This window comes from Poromitra crassiceps, assembly GCF_964638095.1.
Source record: "Poromitra crassiceps genome assembly, chromosome: 30".
Lineage (NCBI taxonomy): Eukaryota > Metazoa > Chordata > Actinopteri > Beryciformes > Melamphaidae > Poromitra > Poromitra crassiceps.
This window is the reverse complement of record NC_139652.1, coordinates 14,923,244-14,937,931: the sequence shown is the minus strand read 5'-3', so window position 1 is coordinate 14,937,931 and position 14,688 is coordinate 14,923,244.

Genomic DNA, 14,688 nt, shown 5'->3' with positions numbered 1-14,688 from the left:
GCAGAAACTGCTGCTGATGAGAAGACTGTTACTGTGAGCTTCGGCTGTGGAAAATAAAGTGTCTGACCATCTAGAACTGGATTGTCATGTGCCTTTCCCCATCACCTTTATTTAACATTTTGGGCTCACGATTCATATGAAAATACCCCCCAAAAAACAAAACAAACAAAAAACATGCCTCCAGGGCAGAAATAAGGAGAAAAAGGCATTCTAATGCACATGCTGAATAAAAAGTCATGTGGGTCGATACTGTAACACCTGAGCAGTCACATGACTCACCCTGCCAGGCTTCATCATGTTGTTTCTTTCTGGGTAAGTCATGTGACTGCTGTTATCTGCCCACATGACTTTTTATTCAGCCTGTTTTATTCAAGTCAAAGTACATTTGCGTTTAGGTTGGATTCTCTGTCCGAACCCGAGACAGGCCCGTGGGTCGAGGCTGGAATTTCCCTTCTATTCCTCGGACTCGGGTCGGGCTCGTGGTCAGATATAATGCCCTTTCTTTCTCTTTTTCATAATTTGGGTAATATTTGGTGTGATAATCAGAATGATGTATTATAACATTGTCACCTTAATTCTGGACGTGTTGGCGAGCAGTCTCAATGTGTGTGCATAACAAAAATCTAAATCTAATCATTTACTCAGTGTACATTTAAAAATAGAATTATAGAATAGAATGATCTATTATTAGAATTACTCAAGTAAGAGTAAAAGTATAGCATTATTATATTATAGAAATACTTAAAAAGTACAAATCCTCAAAAAAAGAACTACTCAAGTATGTGTATTTGGTACTTGAGTACTTTCCACCTCTGCATATAAGCAAGTGAAAACTAGCTTAGCAGCAGAGTTACATGCTTGTCCGCTGTGAGTGTCTTGGTAAATGATGTAATAGAGAGAAAGGAAGGAAGGTTTGGACAGACTGACTCACTGCTAGTTTCTTCCTGATGATCTCTAGTTTCTCAGCAGCCAGATCAGCATTGGCCTGATACAAAGACAGCCTCTTGATCTCCACCTCACAGAATACCTAGAAACACAAAACACATGGTGAGGAGTGACTGAACAAGCGTTACCCTCTTATCCTGATGACAGGTAGAAATACTATCCATTATATATATATATATATATATACTGTATATATATATATATACCGTATTCTATTAGGCAAATCCATTGTGTCCTCTATAAGTTTTTAGCTCTTTTTGCAACTGTTGCGCCTGTTGCTTAAGAAACTGTAATATAATTATAAATCATTCAATTCCATTGAGTGCACTAAGTTTAATGTAGTAATAAGGATGTGATACTCTTTATTCGTGACCGGGAGGCTGATAATGACAATATCTTTTCATGTTCCGGAAATATTCCCATCAACACATTTTATAAGTACATCATTTCACAATCGCTCTTTGTTGATTTGGAATCTTTTGCATGAATAAGTGTGTGAACTTGCTGATATGAGCACACAGTCACGTGTGAGTTTGTGTGAGGAGTTTTTCTATAAGCTTGAGTCAATGATTACCAGTTCATGTGACTTTAATGGATCAAGTTCAAGTCAGATAAACACACTCACAGTTCCAGTTGCTCCTTATCAAACGTGTCATAAGTTTCCCTTTTTATAAAATCACCATCGTACATATAATCATGGACTTCACCGGGACAAGTGAATGCAAAGAGACATAACAGGTTAATTAAAACATAAAGTTATAAAAACCAATTGCATTTATACAGAAACAAAACAAAGACTGCTTTGAAAGAGCAGTTTGGGGAATGGTAGACTTTGGTGCAGGGTTGTGGTCAATTCTCTTTGAATTCAATCAATCATTTCAAAATAGGGATGCAGTGATGTATGGGCCGTATATAGCTATCAGCTGATATTCGCCTTGTTGACTGCAATCGGCCATCGGCTAAAAAAGAGTTGTTGGTTGTGTCATAATTACATGATGACAGTATGATTGAATTTGTGCTCATTCAAAGATAGTGTGATGAAGGGTTCAAAAGACTGTCAAACAGGAGGTTATTTGTTTATAATGAAGATTTCTTTGTTTCCCTGTCCAAAAAAAACATATCGGTATCAGCTATCGGCCAAATTGTTATTTTAAATATCGGTATCGGCCCAGAATTTCGGTGCATCCCTAGTTGAAAATGTAACTTGATGTGCTGTTATTGACCAAAAACAAAGCATTCATCAGATAATTTGATCAGTGGTGGGGTATGACAAATGTCTCAGGTCAAAAGATTTCCAGTGTTTTAAATGTAGAAGAAATCATAATCCACTTCCTGGATTTAGTGAATGTGGACTCAAAACTGTCATGAGAACTCTATGGCTCTGAGTCAAACGTCACAATGCCTCCAATCATTTTCCAATAGGATTTATATCAAATATATTTTCAAATATGATTCCCTTATTATTCACACATGATGACATTTATATGTTACGCAGTCGATCCCTGTAGCGTAAAAGTTTTTTTTTTTTGTTTTTTTTACCAACAATGATTCAATTCTAACATAAAAACAGTCTCTACAGGAACAAGTCCATATGAAGTTGACCGCAACACTCCAGAAGAACAGGGTGACCAAAGTTATATCAAAAGATCATATTTATTTTAGCAGATCCTGCTTGCTGTGACCAGCACCTCCCTGCTTGGATTGTGCACGAGTAGCCTACTTTTCCAATGATTCAATTCTATTCGTTTATTTTGATTGTAAAACATGTCTTCATAATAAATTTGGCCTTTGATTACAATCAAAGCAGAAATAATTCATGTAAAAAAGTAAGCCAGTTAAAAACACAACCACCTGTCTCAGACATGACAGTTACAAGAATAAAGTTGATTGCTCTTAGGGATTCCGAGTAGACCCGTTCATGGGAGCGATTTAGTCAGTCTTCTCAGTCCCCTTCTCACTGTCTTTGTTGTTGAGCTGTGTAAGTCAGTGCTCCCATAGGCCAGTGCAAGCACCGGCCTAATAATCTACTAGGAGACTTTTGACACAGATGTTTGCCCCCAGGCGTGATCTGCGCATGCCCGCCCCTTTACGTGACGTCACATGAACACAACCAATGGCCAACAAGGCGGCTTGGTTCAAAACTCCGCTCTATATAAAGGCTAGTCAGTTCGACTTGTAGCAGTGGCAGTCAGACAGTGCAGTACTACAGTACAGTGTTACAGTACAGTCACAGTGTGTATAGTAAAGTGCATTACTACAGAACAGACGGTTCGAAGATGGATGAAGGTCGAAAAAGATCCTCCCCCATGCAGAGGATAGCGAGCTGGTGGACAGGTGAGCCATTTTCAACAAACTAGCTAACAACAACTAACAACAGCTAGTTAACGTTAACTGCATCCCTATTTTGAAATGATTGATTGAATTCAAACGCTAGTTTTCAAGCCCGGACGGGCTTGTCCGGGCTTGTCCGTCTCAAATCGTGTTAACGCCGGTTAGCTTGCGGCAGTTAGCTAGCGTTAGCTTAGCAACGTTGTCTTGAACCTGGATGTGGTTAATCGCAGATTAAATGGTGAAATCCACGGTTGCAAGTAACGTTTTTAACTAACAAATTATGTAGCAGCTGTGTGGGCTGTTAATGTCGTTAATTTATGTCGAGTTTGAATGTTTCATGCGCTGCTACTGTTGGCTAAATAAGGTAACGTTGACACAGGTCCGGCATGGTTTTGCGTAGCCCCTTTCGGAACTGCTAACCTAGCTAACGCTACGTTAGCTAACGCTACGTTAGCTAGGTTAGCAGTTCTGAAAGGGGCTAGGTTTTGCGCAGCCATGACTTGGACTGGAGCCTTGCGTCGTTTACCAAGAACTTGCAATCATGTCGGTGGGGTAACATTTTATAGACGAGTTTCCTGGGCCGTTCATAGGGCTGCGCCATAGCAGCCTTTCGTGTCCCCGGCTTCCGTTTTAAGTCCAGTCCACAGCAGCGAGCACATCAGAAGGCAGCAGCCGAAATATCCAAACTTTTTTACAACGATCGATAACATCAGCTACGCTAACGTTAGCATACGTTATTAACAATGGGTTATTCTGGAACACTGGAAGGCTGTCTGAGCTGCTGATCAGCTGCTAGACCCGATATACAGCTCTGTTAAACACATATAACGTTATTAATTTAAAGTTTCTTGATGATCTACAAGTAGACAAAGGTACCATAACGCCATTTCTGGATTACCAGGTGCGACTCTGCAAACTAACGTTATAATCCCAACCCGATCTCCCATTTTTTTTTAAATAGCAACGTTTGTGGACCAACGTTGCTATGTTACAATTTCATCTCCGAAATTATAAAATGGTAATCCACGGAGCAGATAGTAGGTGAATACAATTTCATTCAAGTCTAGAAGTGAGTCGCCTTAAAGTTAATATCCCAGTCTTCTTCTGTTTACCACGGCGGCTATTGTGCTGCGTATTTACCATGATTTACCGTGTCTAGCCCTATTGTGTGGAGGCTACACACGGCATTTCAAAACTCATTCCAGTGAGCATGCAGAAGGCTTTGCTAGATGAGGGACGAGCACGTTAAATGAGGAAATGGCCTTTCCTCATTACTCACAACAAAGAGCTGAAAAAAAAAACAAGCCCGTCTTTATTGTCACACGATTACACATCAACACATGCACGGACGGCCACAAACACACACATGCTGACGGTGGCCGGTGAAATTTGTCCTCTGCATTTAACCCATCCTTGCTTGTCCCTTCCTCCGGGGGGCAGGCACTGCGGTCACGCCATCCGCACTTTGAGGGAGCGTAGTCGCGCTATCTGCACGTAAAATCCATTGAGCGTCTACTTCGCTCTGCACGGTAAAGAGTGGGTGAGCCCCTCATGGTGCCTTCAGGTACGCCTCGTACACCCAGAAAAGGCTACTAATGGCCACAGAGATTGTTGTAAACAGCACAGATAATGTTTTTCTTATCACTTTCCCCTGTTGAAATGCATACATCTGTCATTAAGGCTACTTTATTGTTCTATAAGCTATATGACTTTGCCACTGGATTATTCCAAAATGCTGCAGTAAAACCACTTGAAAATCATCAGGTAGGTAGACTGGGGAGTACTGAGCAAGAATCTGGTGGAGTTTGCAGGAAACAAATTGATTTGAAGTGTTCATGGCCTTTTGATAATCAGTCTATGTCAGATTATGCATAATGTAGCTATATTACCTTGTCATTGGATTATTCCAAAATGCTGCAGTAAAACCACTTGAAAATCACCACGTAGGTAGACTGGGGAGTACTGAGCAAGAATCTGGTGGAGTTTGCAGGAAACAAATTGATTTGAAGTGTTCATGGCCTTTTGATAATCAGCCAATGTGTCATATTATGCATAGACTGTAGCGATATGACTTTGCCATTGGGTTATTCAAAAATGCTGGAGTAAAACCACTTGCAAATCATCGGGTAGGTAGAGTGGGGAGTACTGAGCAAGAATCTGGTGGAGTTTGCAGAAAACAAATTGTATGTTTTCATGGACATTTTAATATCAGCCTATGTAAAGAGGGCTATTATAGCGCCACCATGAGGTCAGTGACATAGATCCGTACCTAAATGTAATGCCTTCTTCCTTTGTCCATGCTTCACCCTTCCACCAAGTTTCATGAAAATGTGCATAGTTTTTGTCTTGAAGAACAATAAAGTAGCCTTAATGACAGATGTATGCATTTCAACAGGGGAAAATGATAAGAAAAACATTATCTGTGCTGTTTACAACAAGCTATGTGGCCATTAGTATCTGTTTCTGAGTGTACGAGGCGTACCTGAAGGCACCATGAGGGCTTCCCCCACTCTTTACCGTACGAAGCAAAGTAGACGCTCAATTAATTTTACGTGCAGATAGCGCGACTACACTTCCCCAAAGTGCAGATGGCGTGACCGCAGTGGGCAGGCCAGGAGCAGTGGTCGCTTTCTCGTACAGCGCCCGGGGACCAACTTTGGATGTTGTCGTCACTGGTCGGATGACGATCTGATCTTCTGCATGTTTTTAATGGGGGGGGGGGGTTATATACGGAGGAACCCCCCTGGGGGAGCACGGGGAGAACATGCAAACTCCACACAGACAGAAAGGCCCTTACAACGAGATACCCCACCTGGGCAGTAGGCACTGAAGATATGGGGGGAACACAACCACAGCGCCCACAGTGTCCCAGGCGAGAATCGAACTCAGGACCTTCAGACTGTGAGGCGACAGCTCTACCACCGTGCCCCCGAGCCACCGTGCCCCCTTGACGGCGCAGTGACATTTTCAGTTTGTTTTTGGGTGTTGTTTTTTTAAGCTCAGGGAGTAAAGTTATGTAACTTAACCAAGACCACACACAAATGCCCAAATACTGTTGTAAGCAGGCTTTGTACTGTACAGCCAAACGTAACGTTAATATGTCGGTGCAAGTTGTTAAACTCGTCTTTTCTCACCACCAGAGTTGACCCCTCGCCGCCGCTCAGCTAAAGTGAAGTTTGTGGACCTGTCTCCCGTGGCTACTCCCCCACGCCCATGGTAGGTATCATTCTGGACTTGCATTAATCGGACACTTTGGTCTGACACCTTGTCTAATTGTTGGAGCAATATTTTGCATTAAAATGTAGCCTAATACTTAATTTGCCTTTAATCCTGTAGCACATCTCTGCAAGAGTCGCCTCAGATGAGGATGGTGAAAATGCAGATCCAGCAGAACAAGTACAGGGATGGGCTCTTGAAGGAGTTGGATGAAAACAACATGGCAGTCATAGAGAAAGGTATTATAGCATGAAAAAGCACACTTATCCTTTTAGTTTGTGGTTGGTTAAAGTAATGATGATGTTCATAACAGAAATTGGTAAACCCTCTTGTACTTTTTTTTATATGTAATATTTCATAAATTGAATGAGTTTTCTCAAACTGTTACTATCTTACAGAATCCGAGATTGGCCAGTTAAAGCACGATGTGGGTCAGCTGAAGGACAAGAATAAAAAGTTGAAGAAACGCAGGGGTGAACAGGAGCAGGTTCATGGTGAAGAAATGGAGAAGTTACAGATGGAGAACAACAGGTAAGCGCCAAATTACATGGTGGTGCTTGTGGTGTGAAACCCCCCCCCCTCGGACAGGAAAAGCTACAGGACGTCTGATTAACTCATTGAATGCCAATGACGACAGCTGTCGTCAATTCAAATACTGACGTAGAGTGCCAAAGACGACGATTGTCGTCAATTGCGTTTTTTGACGGGGGGGGGTCCATCGAAGCCAGATCTATGTCCTGTAACATTTTGGGACATGTTGAATGTCTATAACCTATTTTACCGAGCCATTAGGTGGCGACAGTGCTCTCCAGATGACAGAAGTGTCAAGGAATACAGCCTGACAAAGCCGTGATCAAAGACAAACCGCGCTCATTGCTGTTGGCAAGCAGCCCAGAGCCATCATGTAGATGGCTCTGGGCTGCTTGCCAATAGCAATCAATCAGCGCACACACTGCAGCTCCTCTGCCTGTCTGTCTGTCTGCATAGTTTCTTCACACGAGTACCCCATAGAAAGGCAGCACCCAACGCTGAAGGGCCAACCATTACCTGCAGTCGCGTTGGGCATTTCCTCATTGCTGCTGTGAGCTGCCAGGAGAAAACAGAGGCTCCGAATAGACTTTGTGCGTGTGGGGAGGAGTTGGCAGCTGACTCGGGGAGAGGCGGGGAGAGGGGGGGGGGGCAGGGGGGTGGGGCGCGCATGCACCACAGAACTAAACCAGGTCACATCATCAGAAGATATTATCTAGAGTCAGTGAATGTGCTTGAAATAATGCATTTCACAAAAGGCTGAATATCTCAGCTTCCTGATAGAAAAGCATATTTTTGCTGTTTTTGACCTATCTTCTCCGGCTGATAACTAAAGAACGGAAAATGGTATCAATAAACTTTTTTTTGCTGATGATACAATAGAGTCTCCTTGTTCTTTTTGCGTGTTCGGTGTTTACATAGTAATATCACACAATATTCTGTGGGCCTCGAGAAATCACTGAAAACGCTCTGAAACTCTGGCACTGGGAGCGTCCGTTCTCCAAAAGTGGCTGGCACTCAATGAGTTAAGCTGTATTTATTCATGTATAAATTGCCTGACCCACAGTTTGAGAAACACTCCTCATCTGTGTCTTTTAGGTTGAAAGAGCGCATCCAAGAGCTGGCAAATATAAAGACCGGCCTCCGCAGTGACCATGCCCTTCTGGAGCATAAAGTGAATACACTAACACGTGATAATGCAGATCTCTCTAACCAGGTAATGAAATAATGGCCATTGGCTTGGCCTATTCTACTTTTCCTTTTAGTTAAGAAACCCCACATTTTAAGTATTAATGTTTCCTTTTTATTTGTGTCAGGTGGGACAACTTCGTGTACAGCTATCAGAGTCCAAGGCTGAAGTGAGGAGGTTGACATCTGCTCAGGCGGAGTGTAACCGTCTCTGTGACCGTCTGCGCTCTAAACTCAGCCAAGCTACCACAACCAAGGTAAGACTAAAGCCTTACATATTTTGCCATATATTCTGTTACAATGTTGGATGTTCATATTAAACATGCTAAAATGATTTCTGTGTGCAACAGACTGTGGTCGATGCAGCTAAGAATTATACATAGATTGCAAATATCACCCAGCCTTCGTCATAAAATGAATGCTAGCCTGTCTCCCCTCTGCCTTAAGTGTAAGATAGAGGTGGGAGATTACACTCACTGCATATGGTCATGTCCTAAGATAGAACGATACTGGTCAGACATAGTGCAGCAGTTGAGTGTCATCTTTGGTGTGGAGTTGGACCCAGACCCTGTCAGCCTTATTCTTGGTCTTCCCCATAAGAAACTCGTTTATAAACATCACAAACGGCTATTTAATTTATTAACTTTTGCTGCTAGAAAAAATATTCTTTTATTTTGGATTAAAGACAAACCTCCAACAAAGAGGAACTGGCACCAGATAATTATGCAGCTTATGCCTCTGGAGTTCATGACGTGTATGCTGCACTCAACAACCGATGTCTTTTATAAAGTGTGGGAGCCCTACCTGAAATATATCGACCCTAACCTAGCAGAGACACTGACTATTGGATACCTCAACCGAAGTGATACTGCCACCTGAATACTGCCTTTTGCCTTGTACATCTAATTTAATTTAATTTATTTTATCGTATTCTCATTCATCTGTCCATCCTTTTCTTCATTGTTGTCCACATATGTGTCTTTGTGAAGTGTTTAAGCTGCCCTGTCTTTTTTGTTTTTTGTCTTTGTCTGTCTTGTCTTGAAAAATTGAAAATTGAATAAAAATATTATTGAAAAAAAAAAACATGCTAAAATGTTCAAATAATTAGGTAAATAAAGTAAACATATGTGAACGTTATCCTCATTAGGGAAAAATGCAGGATTTCGACTGCTCTGAACGACAGGTTACGAGATTTGAACGGCTCTACTGAAGGTTACTAATGTCCTTCCTTTTTCCTCAGGAGGATATGAGCGAGCGACTGCAGATCCTACAGGAACAGAATGCTCAGTTCAAAGAAGAACTAAGCAGAGTCACAGAAGAAGAGAGAGGAGAGAGCATGGGGCCCATAATGGAGGTAAAGTGTATACTACATTATATGTAATGGGTCCAAATCTAGCCCAAAACATCATTAACTCGACTGGTCAATATATAAATTGGAATCAAATTTTTAACCACTGTGCAACTCCTCTTTCCACAAACTGTCAACAGAAAGAAAAGGAGACGGAGATCACTCGCCTGAAAGAGCTGATGAGAGATCAGTTGGCAAAGCAGCGGCAGCAGAGCACACTGCAGATAGAGGCACTTAAACAGCGCAACGCAGAGTCTGAGGGAAATGTCAACCAGCTCAAGGAGGAGATGCAAGCTAAAGAGGGACATGTCAACCAGCTCAACGAGGAGATTCAAGCTAAAGAGGGACATGTCAACCAGCTCAACGAGGAGATTCAAGCTAAAGAGGGACATGTCAACCAGCTCAAGGAGAAGATGCAAGCTAAAGAGGGACATGTCAACCAGCTCAACGAGGAGATTCAAGCTAAAGAGGGACATGTCAACCAGCTCAACGAGGAGATTCAAGCTAAAGAGGGACATGTCAACCAGCTCAAGGAGAAGATGCAAGCTAAAGAGGGACATGTCAACCAGCTCAACGAGGAGATTCAAGCTAAAGAGGGACATGTCAACCAGCTCAACGAGGAGATTCAAGCTAAAGAGGGACATGTCAACCAGCTCAACGAGGAGATTCAAGCTAAAGAGGGACATGTCAACCAGCTCAACGAGGAGATTCAAGCTAAAGAGGGACATGTCAACCAGCTCAAGGAGAAGATGCAAGCTAAAGAGGGACATGTCAACCAGCTCAAGGAGAAGATGCAAGCTAAAGAGGGACATGTCAACCAGCTCAAGGAGGAGATTCAAGCTAAAGAGGGACATGTCAACCAGCTCAACGAGGAGATTCAAGCTAAAGAGGGACATGTCAACCAGCTCAACGAGGAGATTCAAGCTAAAGAGGGACATGTCAACCAGCTCAAGGAGGAGATTCAAGCTAAAGAGGGACATGTCAACCAGCTCAACGAGGAGATTCAAGCTAAAGAGGGACATGTCAACCAGCTCAACGAGGAGATTCAAGCTAAAGAGGGACATGTCAACCAGCTCAACGAGGAGATTCAAGCTAAAGAGGGACATGTCAACCAGCTCAAGGAGAAGATGCAAACTAAAGAGGGACAATTGGACCAGTTAAAGAATCAGAACCAAAGGCTGAGAGTTCTGGTAGATGGTTTGAGAAAATCTCTCAAAGCTGCGAAAGATGAGATTCAGGCCAAGGGGTGCTTGCTTGATAATAAGGAACTGGAGAGGTCTCGAGCTCTCTCTAATGTCAACCAGCTCAAGGAGGAGATGAAAAACTTAAAGGCAACCTCTCTCAAAAAGGCAGAGGAGCAGCGGCGGCAGAGCACACTGCAGATAGAGGCACTTCAACAGCGCCTGTCTGAGTCTGAGGGAAATGTCAACCAGCTCAAGGAGGAGATGAAAAACTTAAAGGCAACCTCTCTCAAAAAGGCAGAGGAGCAGGTTCAAGCGATGAGAGATGTGTTGGCGAAGCAGCGGCGGCAGAGCACACTGCAGATAGAGGCACTTCAACAGCGCCTGTCTGAGGGTGAGGGAAATGTCAACCAGCTCAAGGAGGAGATGCTAGCTAAAGAGGAACACCAGACACAGGTGAGTGTGATCTCACACACATTGAATACAGCGATTATACACATTGAATAAGACAGGCTCACAGAAAAAGACAAAGGTGTCATATGAAATTAGTGCTGGCAAAGGTGTCCCAGGTAAAAGGGGCAGCATGTTTAGAAGCTTTTCTACCTAGCTCAGTGCGAACACGTGTTTACATGTTTACTTCCATTGACAACTGACAGTCACTAGCACTGATCGTCCTACATGTGCTCTGTGAGGACTAACCTATCTGTTCCTTCTGTAACACCACAGATGGAGACGGAGATGGCGTCACTGCAGCGCAGGTTAGGGGTGGAGGAGCATTATGTGGAATATCTGAAGAATCAGCGTGAGAAACTGACTGACGACTTGGCTGACAAAGAGAGCGATGTGGAATATCTTTTGGGGCAGCGCAACAAGCAGGTTGGTACTGGCACACACACACAGACACACACACACACACACACACACTGTACGTTGTGTTGAAAACAGCCCTGCATTATAATGCCTCTCATGACTCATTGCATTGTGTGATTTCTTTCAGGCGGCGAAGGCGCAACGGGAGGTCAGGAGGACAGTGACAGCCCAAAGCTCTGTGCACTTTGATCGTCAGCGCTCTCAATTCACCATGTCGTCCATCGTGACGGTTAAATGAGTTTGTTCATAGTGTATATATTTTGTAAATATTTGTCTAATCTAATCTAATCTAATTTTTTTTTTTTTTTTTTTCAATCCATTTTCAATTTTTCAATCCATTCACAAACACTATTTTGAGCCAAAGATGCTGAGATTTCTTTTGTTTTGTTACGTTTGTGCTTTTTTCTGCTTTTTGGTCAAGTCTTTATGTGCTTGTGTTGAGAAGATAAAACGCTTCCATGCATGATTTAAAAACACAGAATGTACATGTGCATACACAGTACATGGGGTGCAAGTACAGTAAGGCGTATAAAATTGCATACACACACACACATGCAAAGCATATTCAGTGTGAAATGAGAGTGGTACAGCTGTGAATTGCTAATTTGAAATAATAAGTCTTATGCCTAATCAATCAACGCTCCCTGCTGTAGTCAAGGACACATGTTAAGTTGGGTGTCATCCAATGTGTAACATACATACTTAACAAATAGTATTTCTTCTGAAACATCTGGACAGGAACACATTCCATTCTGATTTGCACAAAATTTACAGATTTCTTTTTGAGACATTGTTAGGCTAATGTACATTTGGAGGAAAAACGAGAGCCTACCGGTGGCTTAACTTTGATGAGGTGTTATGAGAATGTTTCTTATGCATATCACATCAGCAGCTAAACAATTGGTGCTTTTGGGTTTGGGCCGGTGTTTACAGTGTGATAATTCAGGATTCATTTATTTTTTGTCTCCTTTTCCTAAGTCGAAATACTTGTACCCCTCTGCCCCATAGGGAGCAGCCTTGTATTATGTCAGTTTTAACTGCCATGCAGTTTTTGCAGGATTAAATCACTGGATGAGTGAAAGCTAAAGCTACCAGCAGCCCCACACACATATACAGGGTATGTTTTAGCTAAAGCTACCAGCAGCCCCACACACATATACAGGGTATGTTTTAGCTAAAGCTACCAGCAGCCCCACACACATATACAGGGTATGTTTTAGGAACCTGTCCCGAGTATCAGTCTGTAGTGAACACAGTCGGTGACTGAGAATGGGGACCATGCTCCTGTTGATTTGCCAATTAGAAGTAAGGACTTTTTATCTTTACTGTTTTGAATTTCATCACATGAATGTTTGTCCCATGTGGTTATTTTAAAAATAAGTTGTTTAAAAAATTGGGTATTTTAGACATTTGAAAGTTTCATTTTCCATTGTACAGAAAACTGTTTTTATATGACGTGATGCGGCACTTAATGTTTTTAAAATATATATGTATAATGTGTTTGAAATAGTTTAAATAAATAGTTTAATAAATATTGAAGCCATGGTTTCCACTTGGAATTCTGTTTAATCTTCATTCAATATAATATAATACAATACAATATCATATATCATATCATACGCACACAGTATAATAATACGCTCCTCTGTGAAAGGTGCAGCCTTAAACTTGTTATGCTGCGCCTCAGCCCTTCTGATCTTGAATCTCATCTAACTATAATAATGTTTAAAAAGAAGAGTTATTCAACCATACAGTCAGTGTTAAATCTACTAATCGCAGGACAGTGATGTTGAAGTGTGAGAGAAGTTGCACTTCCTGAAGAATACATTTAATTCATGTAGCCTACTGTTTTACAAGATTAAAAAAATATATGTTTATTGGTTTTTGTTGCTAGCAAAACATGTGGTTGTCTCCCTCCCTCCCAGCCGCTAGAGGCGCATAGAGGCGCCGCGGTAGCGTCAAAGCAGCTCCACACCAGGAAGAAATTTCACTAGTCGCCAAAATGGCGGAGGTGTAGCTCTGCGGCTGCGCGCTGTTGTTGCAATAGTGAAGTGTCACTTCTTATCAATGTACCTTCTTTGTCATCACCGTCCATGTGGCTTCAGAGACAGAAGAACCCCGTCAGAACATGACACTATGTCATTTATTAATGAACACATTTTATATGACAGAAACAAACAGTGCGCGCGTCCAGGAGGCTGTGGACACATCTGAGAGGAATCTTAAAGAGGAATCCAACATGCAGCACTACTATGACGTGAGTCAGTCTGTTCACTTTATAAGCTGCTCGAACAGAATGGAACACGAGACAAATCAAGTATGTTATGTTAAACACTGCTTCATCATTGATAAGACAACACAACACAACAGGGGTGTTGCTTGCTAGTTTTCTAACTCCATAAAAGCGTGCTAGTAGGCCGCAGCAAATAAGATAATCCAGCATTAGCTGTCCAAAGACAGTCAAACATGATGACAGCAACATAATGTGTGTGAATGTGTGTGTGTGTGTTGCAGGAGTGGGTGGTGCTGGACCAGAGGCCTGTACTACGAATGTTGTATTAGAAGATCCAGGATCTGTCCCTTGATCTGGTTTGTCTAAACCAGATCAGCTCGATTGTAGTTAACTTGTACTACGAACGTCGATTGGCACTCGTTAACTCGAACCAGGTTTTTCTAATCAAGCTGACAGCGCGTGCACATGAAAATGCCCGTGCACTGGAGCTCGTGCCCGCAAAAGAGGCGTGGTTTTTAACAACTGCCAATCAGAGTGCAATATGGACTGCTCCAACTCCGACAGCTCCAGACACGCCTATTTCCTCATTGAATGAAACCGCAAATACAAATCTGCGTTGGATATTATTACTGTTCCCGAATGACTGTCTAAAGTGACCACTTTTATCCACACCAGTAATTTATTTGAAGAGCGGTTTCGTAGGCTATCTACAGCTCTCTATCTACAGTCTTTTGTGGAAGCAATGTGTAATCTATCTCAGTCCAAAATCCGTATGTAGCTATAGACCATTTAGGCTCAATGAATAATAATGATCCGTGTCTGTACTTTGTTCAGTATATTGTATTTCA